Source organism: Neovison vison, chromosome 5, assembly GCF_020171115.1.
Source record: "Neovison vison isolate M4711 chromosome 5, ASM_NN_V1, whole genome shotgun sequence".
NCBI lineage: Eukaryota > Metazoa > Chordata > Mammalia > Carnivora > Mustelidae > Neogale > Neogale vison.
The window spans coordinates 27570838-27591730 of NC_058095.1; the positions used below are offsets into that span (position 1 = coordinate 27570838).

The 20893-nt window shown below is 37.7% G+C and overlaps 1 protein-coding gene across 2 annotated transcripts in view; it reads left to right on the plus strand.

Annotated features, from left to right (window-relative positions):
- SSH2 (slingshot protein phosphatase 2) overlaps window positions 1-20893 on the plus strand; it is a 258906-nt gene that overhangs the window by 32240 nt on the left and 205773 nt on the right. The window lies entirely within an intron of this gene.

The following is a 20893-nucleotide window of genomic DNA, read 5'->3' on the forward strand; positions in this document are numbered from 1 at the left end:
TTATTTGACAGACAGAGATCACAAGCAGGCAGAGAGGCAGGCAGAGAGAGAGGAGGAAGCAGGCTCCCTGCTGAGCAAAGAGCCCGATGTGGGGCTCGATCCCAGGACCCTGAGATCATGACCTGAGCCGAAGGCAGCGGCTTAACCCACTGAGCCACCCAGGTGCCCCTGAGAATTACTTTCTTTTATGTTAAGAAGCTTACAGTCTGGGGAGGAAAAAAAAGGAGCTTATAGTCTGGTGGTAGCAAACTAATTCACCTGAGTGTATTTTCTGTCTTACTATTTCACCTCCCAGGAATTTGTTGTGTCTTATCTCTCGCTAGGTTAGTAAGGTTAGGACTTAGATTGGAGGAAGCAAAGAATTCTGTGATACTTTGTGGAATTATCTTAGTTTTATTCATTAGATTAACCAGAGCAATTTTGGCTTATGCAGGACTTAATAAGGAGAAACTAGGAAAGAAAATGTAATGTGTAAATTTATTTTCTGCCTTTTAAAATCCAGGAAAAGAAACTTCCTTTGAGAATATTACTCCTTTGTACATATTAATTACTTCTCACAAAATTCCACTCCAGAAGGAAGGCGATTCTAGCTCTATTTTAACAGTTACAAATGGGAAACTCTCAGCATTTATGAATTAAGTGGGCTGAGTTAATACCAGTATTATGGACTCCAGGATGAAGCCTGGATTCCATTTAACCCCTCTACAGTATTTAGCCTGCTGCCTCCACCCAGACAGAATGGACAAGCGCACTCTCCTCACATTACCATGTATATATTTTTGTGTGTCCAGGTCTGGTTCCAGCAATTCTCCTCCACAAAGCCCTCCCCAGTCCTTGAGCAGAAAGTAACCTCTCCTTTGTACCTTCTAATTATTTTTTCCTTCTAGTACTAAACTGAAGGCTACTTAAGAGTGAAATCCATGTTTGATTCATCCTTATATACCATGCAGCAGAGTGTCCTTTGTTTGTTTGTTTTTTTAAATATTTTATTCATTTATTTGACAGACAGAGATCACGAGTAGGTAGAGAAAGGAAGGGAAGCAGGCTCCCTTCTGAGCAGAGAGCCTGTTGATGCAATGATGCAGGGCTCAATCCCAGGGTCCTGGGATCATGACCTGAGCCAAAGGCAGACTGAGCCACCCAGGCACCCCACAGAGTGTCCTTTGTAACAAGCACTCAGTGATGTGTGATGGCTGGCTAGTCAGGTGGATATTGGACAGATGGATGGATAGATGAATGAATGACTAGTGGGCTTTTTATCCTAGCCAGATGTGCGTAAGTGTATTAGTTGTGGCTTTGTACTTGGTTTGCATTTTATTTTTTTATTTGAGTCTCAAGAACAAATTATGTTGTAACATTAAGTTTTTGAAAATATCCTTCATTTTTTTAACATTCTATTCTCTAGTATCTTTAGGTGTCAAAATTTGGAATATCCAACATTATATTTATGGCATTGCTTTTACCAGCTTTATTTTCATGGGCCTTGGTTGGGACTTGGAAACAATGCACCTTGTTTTGATAACTTTCTGATGGACCAGAGGCCTCAAATGGATGTCACATGCTGTTGGATCAGATTATAAGAAAGAAAATGACAGTTGATCCTCTTTGTTTCAAGTAGTGTCTCTCACTTTCCTTCTCTCTCTCTCTTTCTCATTAGGTTTAGTTTAATTCTGGAAGTATTTGTTTGCTTTAAGGACAAGTTGTAATTTCCTTTCTTATATCCATTTAATTATAATAGCACATAGTAGATACTCGATTAATATTGACATAAATGAACAGTGGAAAGCATTGTAGCAAAGTGGGAGCAGCATGAACCTCTCAGTAAGAAAAGCCTATTTTGAAAATTGATCCTAACTCTTATATTCATCTTGGGTAAATTACTTGAGTACTGTACCCTTATTTGTAATATGGAAATGATAATAATTATGGATTTGTAATACTCTTATTTTTAAATATTCATCAGTGTGCATTCTGATTTATTTTTGTTTGGAAAGCATAGTCATCATATTTTAATTTTTAGACTTTTTTTTTTAAACTAGATACTTCTGGAAAAAAAAAAGATATCCCATACATTTGAAAAAATAAAATGTGTAGACATGAAGTGTAGGGGACATTCATGTAATTTAGCCACCACTTTGTACAAGATGTATAGCTATGAAAAGTAACACCAAATGTACACATTTCCTTTTCCATAGAAAATCTTAATTCCTATGATTAACATCAGAAAATCAGCCAGTCAGACATTTTCAATTATTCACTTGCTGCTTTGCGCTTATTTTTCTACCTAATCATAATTTATGTAACTCAGATCATTGAGATCATGAGTATCCTCACCATTAATTTGTTTGCTAGTTATAATCATACAATATACTTAGTAGGATACGGCTAGATTTTATCTCATCTTCTCTTGCCTATGCCTTCTCTGACCCTTATGTTTAGTAATTCATTTAAAATGTAGTATCTACTATAGTAGAAATCTGGAAGAAATAATGAATGCTGAATAAGGTGTATGATGTATTGCAGCTCTGATTTTTTTTATCTTTTCCTTGTTTCCATGTATTTCTCCAGCTCCTTTTAAAAAATCTTTACTTGTTTGTTTGTTCTAAAAATATGTATTGAGCATCTACTATATGTCACATACTGTTGCTAGGGCAATAAATATGTATTGACGAATAAATAAAGCAGACATAGTTCCTTCTCTCATGAAGGAACATGGTAGTGAAGATAAAATTAAGCATGTACACAAATGTATAATTACAAATTGGTAATTCTATGACTGAAACAAATAGAAAGTAGTTCTTAGATTGGAGGTTAGGAAGGGCCTCCCTGAGGAAGTCAAACTTAGTGAGGTTGAAGAATGAGTAGAAGTCCATAGGAAAACAAGGAAGAGGGTGGTCTAAACAAAGAGAATGACATGTTCAAAGGTTCTGAGGTAGAGAAAGTTTGACATATTTGAGAATCAGGAAGGCCAGTGTGGCTGGATCAACATATAGTGGGGCAGAAAGAGGAAACTAGAGAAGTACGCAAGGGCCAGATTATGTAAGAGTTTATAGAACATAGAAATTTGGTGGTTGTTTTCTGTGTTTTTTTTTTTCTTTTTTCTGAGCAATATGGAGAAACTATTGAAAGGTTTTCATCAGGGTGGGACCATATTTCTGCTTTTAAAAAATGGCTTTGGGGGGCACCTGGGTGGCTCAGTGGGTTAAGCCTCTGCCTTCAGCTCAGGTCATGATCCCAGGGTCCTAGGATCGAGCCCCGCATCAGGTTCTCTGCTCCATGGGGAGCCTGCTTCCTCCTCTCTGCCTGCCTCTCTGCCTACTTGTCATCTCTTTCTCTCTGTCAAATAAATAAAATCTTAAAAAAAAATGGCTTTGGTTCCTGTACAGAGTACAGATTGTAAGAGATAAGGTTGAAATAGATCAGCAGTTAGGGAAGCCATGGAAGGTGAGACAAGCAGTGGATAGATTTGAGGTAGAACCTGTAGAGCTTCCTGATAGGTTGGCTAGAGGACTGAGGCAAAAGAATACATCAAACACAACTCCTATCTTTCTTTCTTTTTAAGATTTATTTATTTATTTATTTATTTGAGAGAGCTCATGTGTATGAGTAGGAGGGGCAGAGGGAGAAAAAGCTCAAGCGGGCTCTGCGCTAAGCTTGGAGCCAGACGTGGGATCCCATCTCACCACGCTGAGATCAAATTTCGACCTGAGCTGAAACCAAGAGTGGTTTAACTGACTGCGTCCCCCAAGTGCTCCCTAGCTTTCTGCTTGTAGCAGCTGAGGTGTATGTTTGCACCATTATCCAAGGTAAGGTATTCTAGTCCAGGGTGGATTTGGGAGAGGGAGTGGGAGTTGGACTGGGGAGTTTACAGATGACAGTGAGATCCCCAGTAGAGATAACAAATAATTGAATATGAGTCTGGACCTTGGAATAGAGGTTTAGAGCTAGAAATACGCATTTGGGAATCTTCAGTGAATAGTTGATATTTAGAGTCCTGTGACTAATGAGATCACTTGGTTGGGGAGAGTTATAGAAAAAGAAAAGAAAGCTCAAGACCAAGTCCTTTATCTTTTGAGAGTTTGCAACATTCTAGTTAACTTAATATTCTGGCCAAGTTACATATTGTCTGACAGTGAAAATTCTGCATCTCTGTGTTCTCTTTTCATAATTCATGAAGCCAATGAATAAAACCCAACAATGAATTTTTTTTAGTTAAAAGTATTGATCTGAAAATTCCTTTTAACTAAATATCTTTCTTTAGTATATTCATAAACTTTTCTGGAAAGCAGCCATTATTTTGAATACTTCTCTTTAGAGGGAGTATAGATGTGGAAAGTGGAAGAAACTGGGCCAAGTATGAAATCTCTGGAGAACTTTTCCTAGAAGCTTGTTTATAAATCAGTCCATTTGTGTTCTTGTTAATAACCTCTTACAAAACCAGAACATAAAGGGCATGGGATGGAGAGAATACTTGAGTTGGAGTTTCCAACTGTTTTAAATTTGCTCTATTCAAGTCACATGTCTTATACTAATTGTAGAAGTTGATTGATGTTTGCCTGGGTAGGTAATGATGAAAAAGCGCAGCTTTTCTTCTGGATATGTGACTTTGGTTCTTCTTTCTTTCTTTAAATATATTTCTTGGGATACCTGGGTGTCTCTGTCTCTGCCTTCAGCTCAGGTCATGATCCCAGGCTCCTGGGATTGACTCCTGCATCGGGCTCCCTGCATCTCCATCTGCCCATCTCTCTCTCTCTGACAAATAAATAAATAAAATCTTAGTAAATAAATTATATATATATATATATATATATATATATATATATATATTTCTTATCTCTATGTGTTGGTTGCACATGTTTCTTCAGAGGTTTTTGAGCCAGTTACACATTTTAGACTGTTTAAAGATTAAAAGCCATTCTACTCTATTTCATTTCTCTTGGGTTTTTTTAGGTAGCCATTAGTAAGTATGGATATTTTGTTTTGCTTGCCTGTTGGCTTGCTTGCTTGTTTTTTTTTTTTTTTAACCCCGTAGGTCTGAAACTCACCAAAATTATTGAAATTCTTTCAACATGAAGTATTTCAGAAACTTGTTACTTGCACTTTTCTATGCCAAAAAAATGCCTTTTAAGCCACCAAGAATTTTTACATGCCACTGTAAGCCCTCCTGTGCTCCATTCACTGTGTTAAGAGAACACTAGCCCACCCCTCTTTTTTATCTGGTCCTGTTCCCACCTAACCTTGTGTAAATATCATTAAGCATTTTTTTGGGTAGGAGGGAGATTTGGCCTTTCTTTTTCCACGTAGGATCTAGGGATAAGAATGCACACTGAAGGACGCCTGGGTGGCTCAGTGGGTTAAGCCGCTGCCTTCGGCTCAGGTCATGATCTCAGGGTCCTGGGATCGAGTTCCGCATTGGGCTCTCTGCTCAGCAGGGAGCCTGCTTCCTCCTCTCTCTCTGCCTGCCTCTCTGCCTACTTGTAATCTCTCTCTGTCAAATAAATAAATAAAATCTTTAAAAAAAAAAAAAAGAATGCACACTGATTTTTATTGTTGCTATTGTATTGCTTATTGGACGGGAGCCAAGACTTGGTGCTAATGTAATACTGTGTGGATACTAGTAGTCACCAATTCTAATTGTGAGTGTTAAAACAAACTTAAAGATATAACTCTCAGTTTTCAAGAATCAGAGCTGGAATTAGTCTAAAACCAACATTTACACAATTCAAAAGAAATAATTTTACCCTTCCATAACTTTAAAAACCAAAAGCAAGCATATCTAATAGACCACTGCTTTCCATCACTGTTTTTCTGTTTTAAAAAATGATTTAGACTTAAAGGATTTGGCTGAAATAAGACTCCCTGTGTTTTACTAACATATTCATTTTAATGTGTTATAATTTAGCTATTTACCTGTTGGACATTTGGGTTTCGTTATGTATAATTCTGTAGGGAATATTTTGTACATAACTCTTTATATACATCTCTGATTGTCTCTTAACAATGAATTCTGGAATTTACTGAGTTCAAGATAATGAGCATTTTCAAAGTTTTTGATACAGTGTCATATTATGTCATATTACTTTTCAGAAAAATTTTACCATTTTTCACTCCCAGCCATTGGTGTGCAAATTCCTTTTTTTCTTTTCTTTAATAGCTTTGGAAACATTTATAGTCTCTTGTCTTTGCCAGTTTGAAGGATGAAAATTGTATCCTTTTCTGTTTTACATTTTTTAAACTAATGGAGTAAGACTTGTTTATTCTCTGATTTCTTTTTAAAAAATCAAATGAATCAGAACACAGTAGTATAACTAGAATAGTATATCTTTATTCCACACTGGTTTGAAAAAAATTTGCTTACAAATGGCTGCAGGAGAGTACATTTTCAAATCTTATTATCTTGAGAGAATAGATGTATACTTTCAATTCTGCTAGAATATCTCAAACTCTAACCAGTGTTCAGTAGAACATTAACATTCTGAATCTTGTATTCCAGAACATAAATTTGCCAGTTCTCTGAAAACACTGGAACACAAATGGAAAATTCAATAGCCCTACTTTAGTGACTTGCTTGTGATAGACCAATGGGCAAATGCAGAGAAGACTGCCAGCTGCTCTACATCTGCAAACATTTGTGCAGAACTAATTTTAATAACAGATGTTGGGAATATTTAAAAAAAAAAAAAAAAGCAGCTCCCCTCTGAGAAAGTCAGACCTATCCCGTGACTTCTCAGATGCCCCATAACCCTGTTAGCCAGAGTTTCATTCCTAAAATTCCTTATTTTGCTTCCCTTCTTTCTCGTGTGAGAAGTTTTAGAAATGCTGAAGGGAATCTCACAACTTAAAGTCTTGATACTGCTTTGGTTGTTGTCTGTTTTGTTGTCATGTTTAGAAGTCTGTATATAATTAGGGTTTACCCTTGGAAGATTCTGTTTTGACCTTTGGGGATGACCTTTTATGTTGAGATAAAAGTTACAGGTAATGAAGAGAAACTTTGAGGGAAAACTATTATTTTTATCAAACGGACAGTGGTAATTCAGTAGGAATTTGCTAAATCAGTGTCTGAATGATGGCTCATACAGATTTTGGGTTTATGATACCAGTATTCCATGTCATTAAATGGACATACAGGCCCAGATAGGTGCCTCTGTGACATGTCAGTATCCTCACTCAAACGCTTAATCAAAATTTTTTTTTCCTGTGGTTTGCTTATGCTGAAAGGCTAAGTAAATTTTTTTTAATTGTTATTATTTGATTTTTAAGTTTTTTTTTAAATTTTAATTCCTTAAATGAGATTGTACACTCATAAGATTCAAAATTAGGAAAGTTGTAAAGAGCATGCAGTGGAAAAGTCTCCCTCTTCCTGTTTTCCAGCCATCCAATTCTCCTTTTTCATACAACGAATTAACTACTGTTACTAGTTTTCTGTGACTCTTTTTAGACGTACTCTATGCATAGATAAGCAGTGTGTGTGTATGGCTCCTCTTTTACATTAATAGTACTACATTACACGTAATATTTTTTTTCCATTTAGTCTAGCTTAGAAATATTCCATATTAATACATGAAAACTCCCTTGTTTTTATCCTTCCTAGATAGGACTTCATTGCATAAATATACTGTGATTAATTAACCAGTGTATAAACTTTTGTTATTAGAATAAATGCGGCAATAAATAACATAAGAAAAATGTCATTTCACATAATTACAATAAATTTCTAGGAACATACTTTTGGGCCAAAGGGAAAGTAGTTTTAAATAAACATAAAGCTTGGATGTGACCCAGGGGTTCTTTCTCTTTTTTTTTTTTTTTTTAAGATTTTATTTATTTATTTATTTGAGAGAGAGAGAGAGAGAGCATGAGAGGAGGGAGAGTCAGAGAGAGAAGCAGACTCCCCACAGAGCAGGGAGCCCCATGTGGGACTCAATCCTGGGACTCTAGGATCATGATCTGAGCCGAAGGCAGTCGCCCAACCAACTGAGCGACCCAGGCGCCCTCAGGGGTTCACTCTTAAAAACCAAACCTGAATAGAAATAGAGATCATATAGTTAGCTGACCGGAGAGAATTTTAAAATATTTTTCTTTCTGTGAGTAAAAATGGCAGTGAAAATGCTGAATGATTATTTTCAGTAATGATTGGTTTTCAGTGATGGGCAATAACTCTGATTTAGCATTTTAAGTTATTTCCTTATTTCCATTGGTAGTTCAAGGCAATTACAGAATTCTAAGGAGTTCATTTATTCAACTTGCTACCATCCTAAATACTACTCTGCATTTTTTAAAACATTAATATTTGTCATTTTAAATAACTTCGTGGTTTTCAACTCTCACAGTGTACCAGGTTTAAACATTTATGGGGTTCCCATTCTATGTCCTTGTCCTCAAAGAGTTGACTAAATTAGTAGTTTACAATCTGGGCAAAAATTCAGAAAAGATTCTTTTCATCTTTTAATGTTATATAATCTGTGCTTTATTTCTTCATTTTTCCTTCAATACAGTATACCTAGCTGCATCTTTTCATGTGCTTGTTTGCTGACTATATCTTTTCTTGGTGAAGGGTCTGTTCAAATCTTTTGTCCATTTTTTATTTTTCTTACTTAGTTGCAAGAATTCTTTACATATTCTGTATACAAATACTCTGTCAGACATATTTCATAAATATTTCTTCCCAGTCTGTAGCTACTTTTTGTCTTTTTTTCTTAAGATTTTATTTATTTGAGAGAGAGCAAGAGCGAGGTGGGGAGAGAGAGAGCGCGCGTGCACGCATAGAGGGAGAAGAAGCAGACTCCCTGATGAGCAGGGAGACCGACATGGGTCTCAATCCCAGGACCCTGAGATCATGATCTGAGCTAAAGGCAGATGCTAACTGACTGAGTCACCCAAGTTCCCTACTTTTTGTATTCTTTTTTAAAAGTTATTTATGTATTTATTTTTATTTGAAACAAAGATAGGGGGAGATAGTGCGTGAGCAAGGGGGAGAGGGAGAAGCAGACTCTCCACTGAGCAGGAAGCCTGATGTGGGGCTTGATCCCAGGACCCTGGAATCATGACCTGGGTCGGAGGCAGTCGCTAAACTGATTGAGCCATCCAGGTGCCCTACTTTTTGTATTCTTAAGTGAGTCTCTCAAAGTAAGTTTTTAATTTTGTTGAACTCTACCTTACAGGTTTTTTCTCTTATGGTTCATATTTTTTTGTGCTATTAAAAAATCTTTGCTTAACCCATTGCCACAAAGATTTTCCCCTGTATTCTACAAGTTACACCAATTTTTTTAGTAACCATTTATAGTTGTCACAACTGGTCTTGGCAGTTGAGGAAACTAGGCTCAGTGAGGTTGAAACAATTCATCAAAGGCCAGTTAGACTTGTGTTTGTGCCACTATGTGTCAATCCCAAATTAAGTGCTTTTCCCACTCTAGAGTTCTGTGCATATTTTGTCAGAGTATGTACATATAGGGGCGCCTGGGTGGCTCAGGGGTTAAAGCCTCTGCCGTCAGCTCAGGTCATGAACTCAGGATCCTGGGATTGAGCCCTGCATCGAGACCTGCATCGGGCTCTCTGCTCAGCAGGAAGACCGCCTCCCCCTCTCTCTCTGCCTGCCTCTTTGCCTGCTTGCGATCTCTGTCTGTCAAGTAAGTAAGTAAAATCTTAAAAAAAAAAAAAAAAAGAATATGTACATATATAATAAGATGATAGGCCTCTGTTGATTTAATATATCCTGGGTGTGATCATTTACTTTGTTGTTTCCCAAGGTCTTGCCTCTTATTTCCTGCTGGGATCTACCAGTTGTTGAGCATATCAATTAGAGGGTTTATGAAAGAGGAAGTAAATTTACTAACCAAATGTCATTTTTTTAGTGCCTTCATAAAAGATATTTTCTAATTACTTGGATTCAATCCAAATTTTTATTTATGGAACACAGTATTAATAATATAAGAATGCATATTGAATAGTCAGCCAACAAGTAGTTCTTGAGTGCCTATTGTAAGTGCCAGGCACTGTGTGTAATTGCTGGATATATAGTAATGAGTGAATTAGATACACTTGATCTTTTTCCTCTTGAAATTTATGGTGTAGAGGAGTAGGTTTCAAGTTCTTGTGGTGGAGGTCCACATGTAAGAAATATGTTTTATATGATGACTTGTTATGCTTGCATAGGTGCTTGTTTAGGTACATACATATCTAGAACAGAAGTTTCATGAAACAGTTCTTCCTCTTCCTTTATGCAGTGTACTGATATTTTTCTTTCTATTCAGTTAAAAAAAAAAGCTATGTTGCTGCAAACCACTAGATATTTCACAAGCTGTTCATGCGTCTTAGCCTGCAGTTTGAAGAAATGAGTGGATGCTGGTTGATTACTGCATTTAGGGGAGACTTTGAAGCACTGTGGTTTGTTGCTGAGGGTCTTGTTGGGAGAACCTGAATATGCTGTCTGCTTTTTGAAATTCCCTGCTGCCCATTGGCCAAGCGGGACAGGGAATATAACTACACATTCCTCGCAAATACACCAAAACTTTCAAAATTTCAAAGGAAATTTTAAGATTCTGTAGTGCTATAAAGGAAGAACAATGTTTCTTTATTTATTCTCAAAATTAGGGTGCCTGGGTGGCTCAGTTGGTTAAGCAACTGCCCTTGGCTTAGGTCATGATCCCAGGGTGCTGGGATTGAGGCACATCGGGCTCCACCTGCTCAGCCAGGAGCCTGCCTCTCCTGCCTGCCACTCCCCTTGCGCACGCGTGCTCTCTCTCTTTTTGTCAAATAAATAAATAAAATATTTTTAAAAACAAAACAAAATTATGAGGCCTATTATAGATTTAGAAGTAAATAGGAAATAACTAGCTAAGGACATTTGTCAAGCACTAATGCTAAATAAAACATACACAGAAACCTGAAAAATTGTTTCAGTAATAAGATTAGAAAGTATCTTCATTTGATTATTTGGGATTGAGGAAACTGGGCATACTTAGTGGTATTACTTGACTAGGTGTCAATTATGAGCAGTCTTTGGAGAGAGGACTTTTATGTGGCCTAACTGCAAGTGAGCTTTTTGTCAAAATATGAAACTGTTCCTTATCCTTCAAGCAAACAATTTAGGGCTTCAAAACACAAGAAGGGTCTACCCATTCATCTTAGTTTGCAATTAGTTGAGGATTAATGAAGAAAGGACATTGCTTCAGAAATTGGAAACTAGACACTTTTCATCAGAGGAAGTTTTATTCTGTGGCCGTGTGTAGCTTGATTTCTACTCAGTGTGGGTCTTAAATGTTGGGTTTCGATAGTGGAGGTTTTCTTTTTTTTTTTTTTTTTTAACTTTTTTTTTAGAGATTTTATTTATTTATTTGACAGAGAGAGATGACAAGCAGGCAGAGAGGCAGGCAGAGAGAGAGGAGGAAGCAGGGTCCCCGCTGAGCAGAAAGCCCGATGTGGGGCTTGATCCCAGGACTCTGAGATCATGACCTGAGCTGAAGGCAGCAGCTTAACCCACTGAGCCACCCAGGTGCCCCAATAGCGGAGGTTTTCTAACTCCCAGTGGAATTGTGACTATTACAATAGGGTGATTATTACTTTGAATCTTTCTAACCACCTTCCTTTGACAAATCTACATGAGCCAATGACAGTGATCTGAACTCACAGACAGTAGGTTCCAGATTTAAAGTGTCTGGAGGGTGCAGGGTTCTGTTGCACTTCCCGACAGGTTGGTCCCCTTACTAATGGAATTATCTTGATGTGGCAAAGGGATGAGACTAAATTATTGTTTGTTTGGTTTTTGTTTTGTTTTGTATTTCTGTGCCTGGTGGTGGAGGGTGGGGGAGCACAGGGGAGAGGAGGAGAGAGAATTCTAAGCAGGCTCTATGCCTAGTGCAAACCCCATGCAGGGCTTGACCACATGACCCTCAGATCAGGACCTGAGCCAAAATCTAGAGTTGGATGCCTAACCAGCTGACCCATCAGGTGTGCCCTACATTATTGTATTTTAAATGATAATTTCCTGAGATGCACATGGCCTAATTACCAACAAAGAATACCAATGTTGTTCTCATACCAATATTTGTTCTCCATCTAGACAGCGGGAATAGTGAGAATAACAGAATGAGCTAGTACAACTCCCAAGTCAATGGATTTTCAGGTTTTGTTTTCTTCTTTTACCCCAGTTAGAAGAAACTAGTATATTTGGAAAGACTTTTCTTGCTTATGAGAAGCAGAGACCATCCACTTCAGAGGATATGTTTACATGAGAAAGATCTAAGATTCATCTCCATATGTGATGAGCATTTTCTTTCAGAGAAATTATCCTCATGGAAGGGGATTTTCTGCTAGAACATACAATTTCTGACAGTTCTGCTCAGGCTCAGACAGCTTTGCCTCTCAGAAGCTGACTGATTTCTGTAGGACATGGCACTTGTCACTGCTTCCTCAGGGGCATTGCCTGGGCCTGGAATGTATCTTTGTGCTGACTCGTATGCAAGAAATCCATGTGTAAACTCCAGGTTTTTCTCTAGGGTCAGGACAGTAGCAACCATAAACTCCAGTGCTTTAGTGTCTAGCCCTGCTGCTTATAAAAACAGCTCTGATTTCTACTGGTCCTGTGTTTTAGGAAGAGACTGACATGGATTTTGATTTCTGCAGAGGAACTTTTTTTGCTGTTGTTCTAGAGAAAAAGCCACTGTCAAAAGCAATTTATCATTCTCTGCAAGTTTTTGTTTTTGTTTTTGTTTTCAGAATAACTCCTCTCTGTGACAGTCATCAGTTTGTTCACAAGGGTCTCTACTGACCCTGGCCTGACAGAGTGGCTCTTCCCTTGCAAGTTCCAGGATTCTGCATCCTCCTTGATCCTCTCCTCTTTTGGGTCTCTAGTATCCTCGCTCTTTTCAGTTGGGAATACCATTGACCCATGACCAATATTTGATGGGGAACCTTCTTAAAATTCTCTGGTGGAAATTGAATTTTATGTGTTCATCTTGTCTCCTACCAGCATGAACGTTTCCCCCAAGGAGTTTAGCAATCTCACCCTCATGTCAGCCCCTGAATTGTGGGTGACTGCGGAAAAGAAGTCAGACTCGGGCAGATTCTGTAATTGGACTTTTCTCACCTTTAACAGTTTTTTGAATTAAAGGATTTTGAGGAGGAAGCCCTACCCCCACCAGACCCAAAACTGACTGTGATTTTTAGTACATGTTGAAAGTGGAATCAGGGAAGGAGATCTCCAGAGAGGTGTTCAGATGATATTCCCCTCAGATAGTTTTAACGGTTGGTATAACTATTTCTCCAGAGAATAGGGAGTGAATTTTCTGGAAAGATTATTCCTCAGGTTTACAACCTTTTAGCTCCTACCTTTCTGCAATATGAAGAGATCGTGTAGTCAAAATAGGAAATTAATTACAAGTACAAAATCATCACTCACTTTATGCCCCATTCAGCTTGTTAGTCCTTAATTTCAAGTGTCTCCAGCCCTCCTTGCTAATCAACCTGAGCTGCTCCTGTGGTAGTAGAGCTCAGTCTTTCAGTTCTCTTATTAAAGAAAGAATCAAGCTCTTTAACTACTGAGAAATAGGTCTAATCTTTGGTTCTAAGTAAAAACTTCTTTTCACAATCATCTGAAACCTGACTTGGTAATGCCTCAGGACTCTATCTCAGTAACAGCAATCTTTCTGCACTTGTCTTTCTTTCCTGGCACACATACCCAGACAATTGTCCAAGAGAGGCTTTTCTCTTCTTTCTTACTCAGTGTCTTCTTGTCTTCAAATTCTTGTTTTCTGAATTCCTCCAGTTTCTCTTTGCCTTTCAAACCTGCATTCCCTGAAGGAATAACAGCTTCAGTTCTTTGCACATTCTACAGAAGCATACAGTGGTCATATTACATGGTATACACATTAGTATCTCTAAACCCCAGTTCACTTCAGAGCCCAGATTCCAAACAAAGCTACACAAAAACATTTTTTTAAAGGTGTTTGTGTGGCAGGGTTTGGGGCTGATTGGTGGCCACAGTTAGCTCTCATACATTAGTCTGAGAAGGGAAACTAGAAGAATTAGAAGTCTAAGATTTTAATGACTATAAAGATAACATGTAGATGATTTACTACATAAATGGGGGTCAACCAGAATTGTATGCTTTCAACAAACATTAAAATTTCTGTATCTCCTTGTTTAGCTAGCCTGCTGTCAGCTCTTGAAGTTGACAGAACAGTTGTGTTTTTTGTAATTTTTTTTTAACTCCTACACAGAACAGGAGGGAAGTAAGCAACTAACTTGTTAATAGCAGAAGCCTAACCCCAAATGGAAAAATAATAGATTATTTGGTTTGCCTAAAATGAGACAAACAGATAATCTCTCTATGGATTGCTTATCAGTTTGAGCCACTTAATTAGCAACTAGAGACAGAAATCCAGAGTTTTCTTTTGTATTTCAAGATTCCAGATCTAGAAGTTCTGAGTTGCTGCTGCTATTTTATTCTTTCTTTTTGGGAGAGTTCAGTGAGGGTTGAACACCTACCACTGGCTTCTTTGCTTCTTCATGTGTTTATGAACTTGCTTGTTACTTGTTTATTAATTTTTTTTTTCTTCTGTGGATGATTACTTTTCAGAATCCACATTAGTATCTTAGTTACCTATGTAGGCATTCATTAAATACAGGTAATGCCTCTTTATGTAAACTGAATAATCCATGTGTATGAATGACTACTTTTACATCTCACTGGCAATTCACCACTTTGCTTTTGTTGGTTTTGCTATAGAAAGCTAGTCTAGGACTGATATGATGTCACCATTCTGGTTCTAAAGCCATGATTTAAGTGTTATCTGTAGATGCAAATACTTCAGACCAGTGTATCTCAAGCCTCAGTGTTTATCAGAATCACCTGTTGAGCTTGCTAAAAACACATTTCTGGGCCATACCACCGTCCCCAATTTTCTGATTTGGTAGATCCAGGGTGGAGCCTTAGTATTTGCATTGCTAGTAAGTTCCCAGATGATGCTGTTGCTGGTAGTATGGGGACCACATTTTTAAGAAACACTGCTTAGGGATTTTTCTCCTATTTCAGAAACATGCCTTTGTAGACAGATGGTTGTATCAAAAAAAGAGAAGGGGAAAAAAAAAAAAAACAAAAACCCAAACCTCAAGGAGATGACAGGGTTTGGTGGGCTTTTAAAAAAATGTATTCAAATGATCTCTGTGTGAGGGTGTGAATTTGCTATTACAAGTAATGTAGCATTTGTATAGGCTCTGAGATACTATCATAAGTGAATATTCAAAGAATTATGAAATAAAATCTCCAAAGTGACAAATACTCTTATATCAAGTCATTATGTTGTATACTTTAATACAATGTTATATATCAATTATATCTCAATAAAATTGGGGGAGAACTTCTAAATCTTATCACTGTTATTTGGGATGAAAGACTTAGAAGAGGAGGGGAGGTGAAAGAATAGGGATGTTGGTATCTAGGAGGTCTCAGTTAAAATCCTTGTTTTGCCACTTACAGTTAGTGAATGATTTTACAGTGTGTAACTTCACTAGGTTGTTTTAGTATTAAATGAGATAACATGTGTGAAATGCTCCGATTATTGTATTTGTCCATGGGTTATTTTCATAGAAGCTGGTCTCCTCTGTTGCTTTATACACTCAAGAATCTTTTCTAACTCCATGGGTGATAAGTTTTATCCAAAGTCATTATTAAATAATCAGATCCCAACATTTGCAGCCCTGTAGATGCTATAGAAATATAGACAAGATATGGACCCTATTCTCTAACTATATAAAATCTACTTAGAGAGTGAGGGTCCTTTTCCTTTCCATTGAAAGTACCAAACTACTATGTTAAAAATGGGATAAACTGTGATCTTTTAAATATAAAAAGCCCAGATGTGGCCAACTGGGTGGCTCAGATGGTTGGACATCTGCCTTTGGCTCAGGTCATGATCTTGGGGTCCTGGGATCGAGTTCCGCATCGGGCTCCCTGCTGCTTGGTGGGCCTGCTTCTCCCTCTGCTTCTGCCTCTCTCTCTATCGCTCATGAATTTAAAAAAAAAAAAAAAAAAAAAAAAAAGGAGCCCAGAGAGGTAAGGCAGTGGCTCAATGCAGTTCTCAAGATTCTGGATTCATCTTTTCTGCTCTGCCTTACTTAGCATGTTGCTTTTTGTTTTTGAGCCTCTCCTCTCAAGGTCACAAAATGGCTGTCACAGCTGTAGACCTCATACCTTTGGACCACTATAGCCAAAGGCAGAGAAAGAGCAGGGGTTTTGTTGTTGTTTTTCTCAATTCCCCTTTATCAGGGCAGAAAATCTTTCCTTGGAGCAGACTTGCCCTTAGGTCCTGTTAACCAGGATTAGGATGTATGACTGTGTGCTGGCCTGCAGGAAGGCTAAAAAGGCAGACATGTGGCTTTTCAGTTTCAGTGGTGGGACTGGTAGATAGATGAGAGAGTTGAGAGATGACTGTTGGTAGGCAACAGGAAGAGTCTACCAAAGGGAGCTAAGACTGTGATCCTTAAAGATTAGAGACAATTCTAGGCAATTTCTCATTAGGCAGAATTGTGTGCTCTAAGGCAAGCATTGGCAACCTTCTTCTGTTAAAAACCTGATAGTAAATATTTTAGGTTTTGCTGGCCACAAATCGTCTCTGTTACATCTTCTTTCTTTTAAAAAACAACCCTTTAAAAATGTGAAAATCATACTTAGTTTGCTGGCCATATGAAAAGAGGCCATATAGTTTGCCAGCCCTGCCAAGGCCATTAAGGCTCAGAGGAAAGGGAGATGAGTAAGGCTGAAGTCATCATTTTGAAGCTTCCTGAAATTCTGGAATCTGAGTGGTATTTGAAGGATGGATAAGATTTACACTGAGAAATCCTATTCCTTCTGAAAGGAAGTAGTGAGTGTAGAAACATGCCTGTGATGCTTACTATAAAACAGCTATGTGGTACCTGCAGAGCGTGAAAAGCAGCAATACCCCTGCAGGTGAGATAGGCTAAATTGCAAGCCAAAGTTAGAGAGTACTGCGGTATGAGTACCTGGACCAAGTCCGCCACTGACAAGCCAGCTTTCTAAGTAGCTCTAAGAAATGAAGATGCCCTTTTGGCTTAAAGTCTCCATGCTGACTTGGAGCTTAAGGCAGACGGTGTCTCATGTAACAGTTGGCCCTTCAGTAGGAGCTGTTGCTACTGTGACTAATTCAAGGACAGACATCATGTGTTTGGAGAAGACTATTGGTCTGTTAACCAGAGCTATACGCAAAGATTATAACTCATCTTCAATTTGTGTAATTGTTATTGACTATAGGGAAGAATTGCACCAACTAGTAGTAAGTTACTCATTCACTGAACATTTATTGAATGCTTAGTGTGTGCCAGGCCCTAGAGATACAAGTTGAGAAACTCACAGTCTCGAGCGAGGGAAATGTATATAGAAATAATTACAGTAGAGTGAGATAAGGGTTAGAAAATATACATACAAGGAACTGTGGATGCTGAGAAGAAGGAACCACCAATTCATCCTGATTAAAGCTTTCTAGGTGACTCAGTCTAATTATTGCTGTCCTTCAGTGGCTATCCTTATTGCTATCCTTAATACTGGCCTATTATCTTGTGGATCTGTACCATTGATGACAAAGAGTCCTGTGTGAGATACTGTGGTTGAATCAAATCCAAATAATCATCCAGAAAAAGCAATTTCAAACATTCTACTGCTGCTACCAAGTTTTTAGGATCCTCTTTCTGTGGAAAGTATATAGCTTGTAGTGTTTGTGCTTCTCACTATATTGGTATGAATATTGGGATCTATAGAACAATTGTTCTCCCCAGTAAAATTTACAGAAAAGAAGATTCTGTGGTAGGCAGAATCATGTCCCAAAGAGTCCTCATCTTAATCAGATATGAACCTGGAAATATATTATGTTACATGATAAGGGGGGAATTAATGTTGCAGATGGAATTAAAGTTTCCAAGTGGATAGCTTTAAAATAGGCAGATTATTCTGGATTGTTGGAATGGGTGGCAGTGTAATTACCAGGGCTTTTGAAAGTAGAAGGGAGACAAAGAAGAGGTTGGATTGATAAAATATGAGAAAGACTCAACCCATCTTTACTGACTTTAAATGAAGGAAGGGAGTCACAAGCCAAGGAATACAGGTGGTCTCTAGTTGCTGGAAAAGGCAGGGAAACAGATTCTGCCTGTATTAGTTTGTCAGGGCTGCCAAAACAAGTACCATAGACTAGTGGCTTAAACTACAGAAGTTAATTTTCTCATAGTTCTGGAAGCTAGAAGTCAGAATTTAAGGTGTTGGTAGGGTTGACTTTTTTTTTTTTTTTCCTGAGATCTCTCTCCTTGGCTTGCTTGCAGATGTCCGTCTTATCTCTGTCTTTACATGGTCTTTCCTCTCTGTGTGTCTGTGCCCTGATCTCCTCTTATAAGGATACCAGTCATATTGTATTAGGAATTAGGACCTACCCCAATAAACATTATTTTAATTGAATCCCCTCTCTAAAGACCATATCTCAAGATACATTCACATTATGAAATTCTAGGGATTCGTGTGGGGGAAAGGAGACTGTCAAACTCACCTAGATCCCCCAGAAAGAACACGGGTCTGCCACCACTTGAATTTAAGGACCCCTGACCTCTAGACTATAAAGATAATAAATTTGTGTTAAGTCCTCAAGTTTGTGGTATTTTGTTACAGCAAGTTAGAAAATGAATACAATTACAAGTAATGTGAGTCTGCTAATAGGAGAGTGATTGGAATAACAGTAATCAAAAATATTAAAATAAATATCTATTGACCAATGAATAGATAAACAAAACGTGGTGTGTATGTATACAATGGAATATTATTCAACCTTAAAAGGGAAAGAATTCCGACACATACTATGATATGTCTGAACCTTGAAGACATGCTAATTGAAATAAACCAGTCACAAGAAGACAAATACTGTGTAGTATCACTTATATGAAGTATTTAGGGTAATCAAACTCATAAAATAGAAAACAGTTTTTTAATGGACATGGAGTTTTGGTTTTGCAAGATGAAAAAGTTCTGGTGATTGAACAACAATGTGAATATACTTAATACAAATGAACTCTATACTTGAAAATGGTTAAGGTGGTAAATTTTGTATTGTATTATTTTAAAATACTGAAACAAAGATAGTTTTAAAAGGCAATGACAGAAAAATAAGTGTAGTGTGTGTTCATTGTATATATTGAGAGAAAGGATAGGTATATATCCTTGTATATACATATAATATCTCTGAAAATATACCCAAGAAACTCACATAGTGATCATTTCTGGGAATGGGGTTGTGGAGAATCAGGAGGTGGGAGGGCAGGGATGGGAGGAAAACTTAAATACTCCTTGACACCTTCCTGAATTTTGTTTGCCACATGCGTATATTATGTATTGAAATCATGGTCAAGCTCATAGACACAGAGAACAGATTGGAGGCTGCCAGAGGTGGAGGAAAGCATGGGTAAAATGGGTAAAGGGAGTCAAAAAGCAAAAACTTCCAGTTGTAAAAGTAAGTCAGTCATGGGGATGTAATGGAAGGAAGGAAGAAGGGAGGAAGGAAGGGAGGAAAAAGGTTTTTAAATGTGTAATTGGGGTTAGGGACTGCAGAGAAGGTTATTTCACTTAGGTCATCATTAGGCTATGAAATCACTTTGTCAATCCAGGTACATCTAAGTGTCAGGATAAGTAAGACCTGCTTCTTGCCTTGGCCTTTAAGGGGTTAAAAGCTCTTAGTCCCAGAGTGTTCACTAGGCTTTAAGGTACACATATATTTTTTGGTTTGGTGTCTATTAGTTTATTGTCAGAATCTCTAGTTTTGTTTTGTTTTGTTTTGTTTTAAGAACAGCTGAAGTGTGTTCACTTAGGACCCCCCCCCCAAAAAAAAGTTGGGAGAGAAAATATAAATGAAAAAATAGGGAGATGCAACTTGGGGAGTTTGGGGGGTAGGAAAAGAATAAATGAATCAAGATGGGATCGGGAGGGAGACAAACCGTAAGAGACTCTTAATGTCACAAAACAAATTGAGGGTGGTGGGGGGGAAGAGGGGAGGGAGAGGGTGGTAAGGTTATGGACATTGGGGAGGGTATGTGATATGGTGAGTGCTGTGAATTGTGTAAATCTGGCGATTCACAGACCTGTACCCCTGGGGCTAATAACACATTATATGTTTATTAAAAATTTTAAAAAATTTAAAAAAATAAAAGACATGTAACAGTGTTTTCTGCTTCTTAAAATCATATAAACTATAACAAGAATAAAAGACACTTTACAGTCAGTAACAACAGGTTTTGACACTTGCAAGATTATTTCTTAAGACTTCTACTTGCAAATTGTTAGGTAACTGCACAAGTTAGATTTTAACACTCTTCAAAACATCCTTCTTAGCACATGAGTCCTTGCATCATACATACCATATAAAGATTGCAACATTTTATTACTATAATTGTTGCTTAGAAGCTGTTCTGGATTGAGACTTCTTTTATATATGGATGTGTTTTCCTTAGCAGCAATCTTAGCCCCTGTTTTTCTCCAAGCAATACTTAGCCAAAGGAGCCTATTTCCACAGAGCTGTATCCTTATTTTTGTGGCTTTTGCATCCATAAAAAAACAAAAACAATTCTGGAACCTGTTCGGTTTTCTTTCCCTTTTTGTTTAGAGTTTTACTGTAGCTAATTCAGCACCCAGAAAATTGCTTAATTCATATTAAGGGTACGATAAATTTTAACAAATGACTCATCGTGAGCTCAATACTTCAGGGTTATATAGGGAATACAAAGTTGTCTCTAGAAGTGAAACACAATTATATAGAAGCAAAATTTCCCTAGATAGCAGAAGTTTCTTTGAAACAGAATTTAATGCAAATTTATAAGCCTTTTACATCTAGTTGAGAGGTTATTATTACTG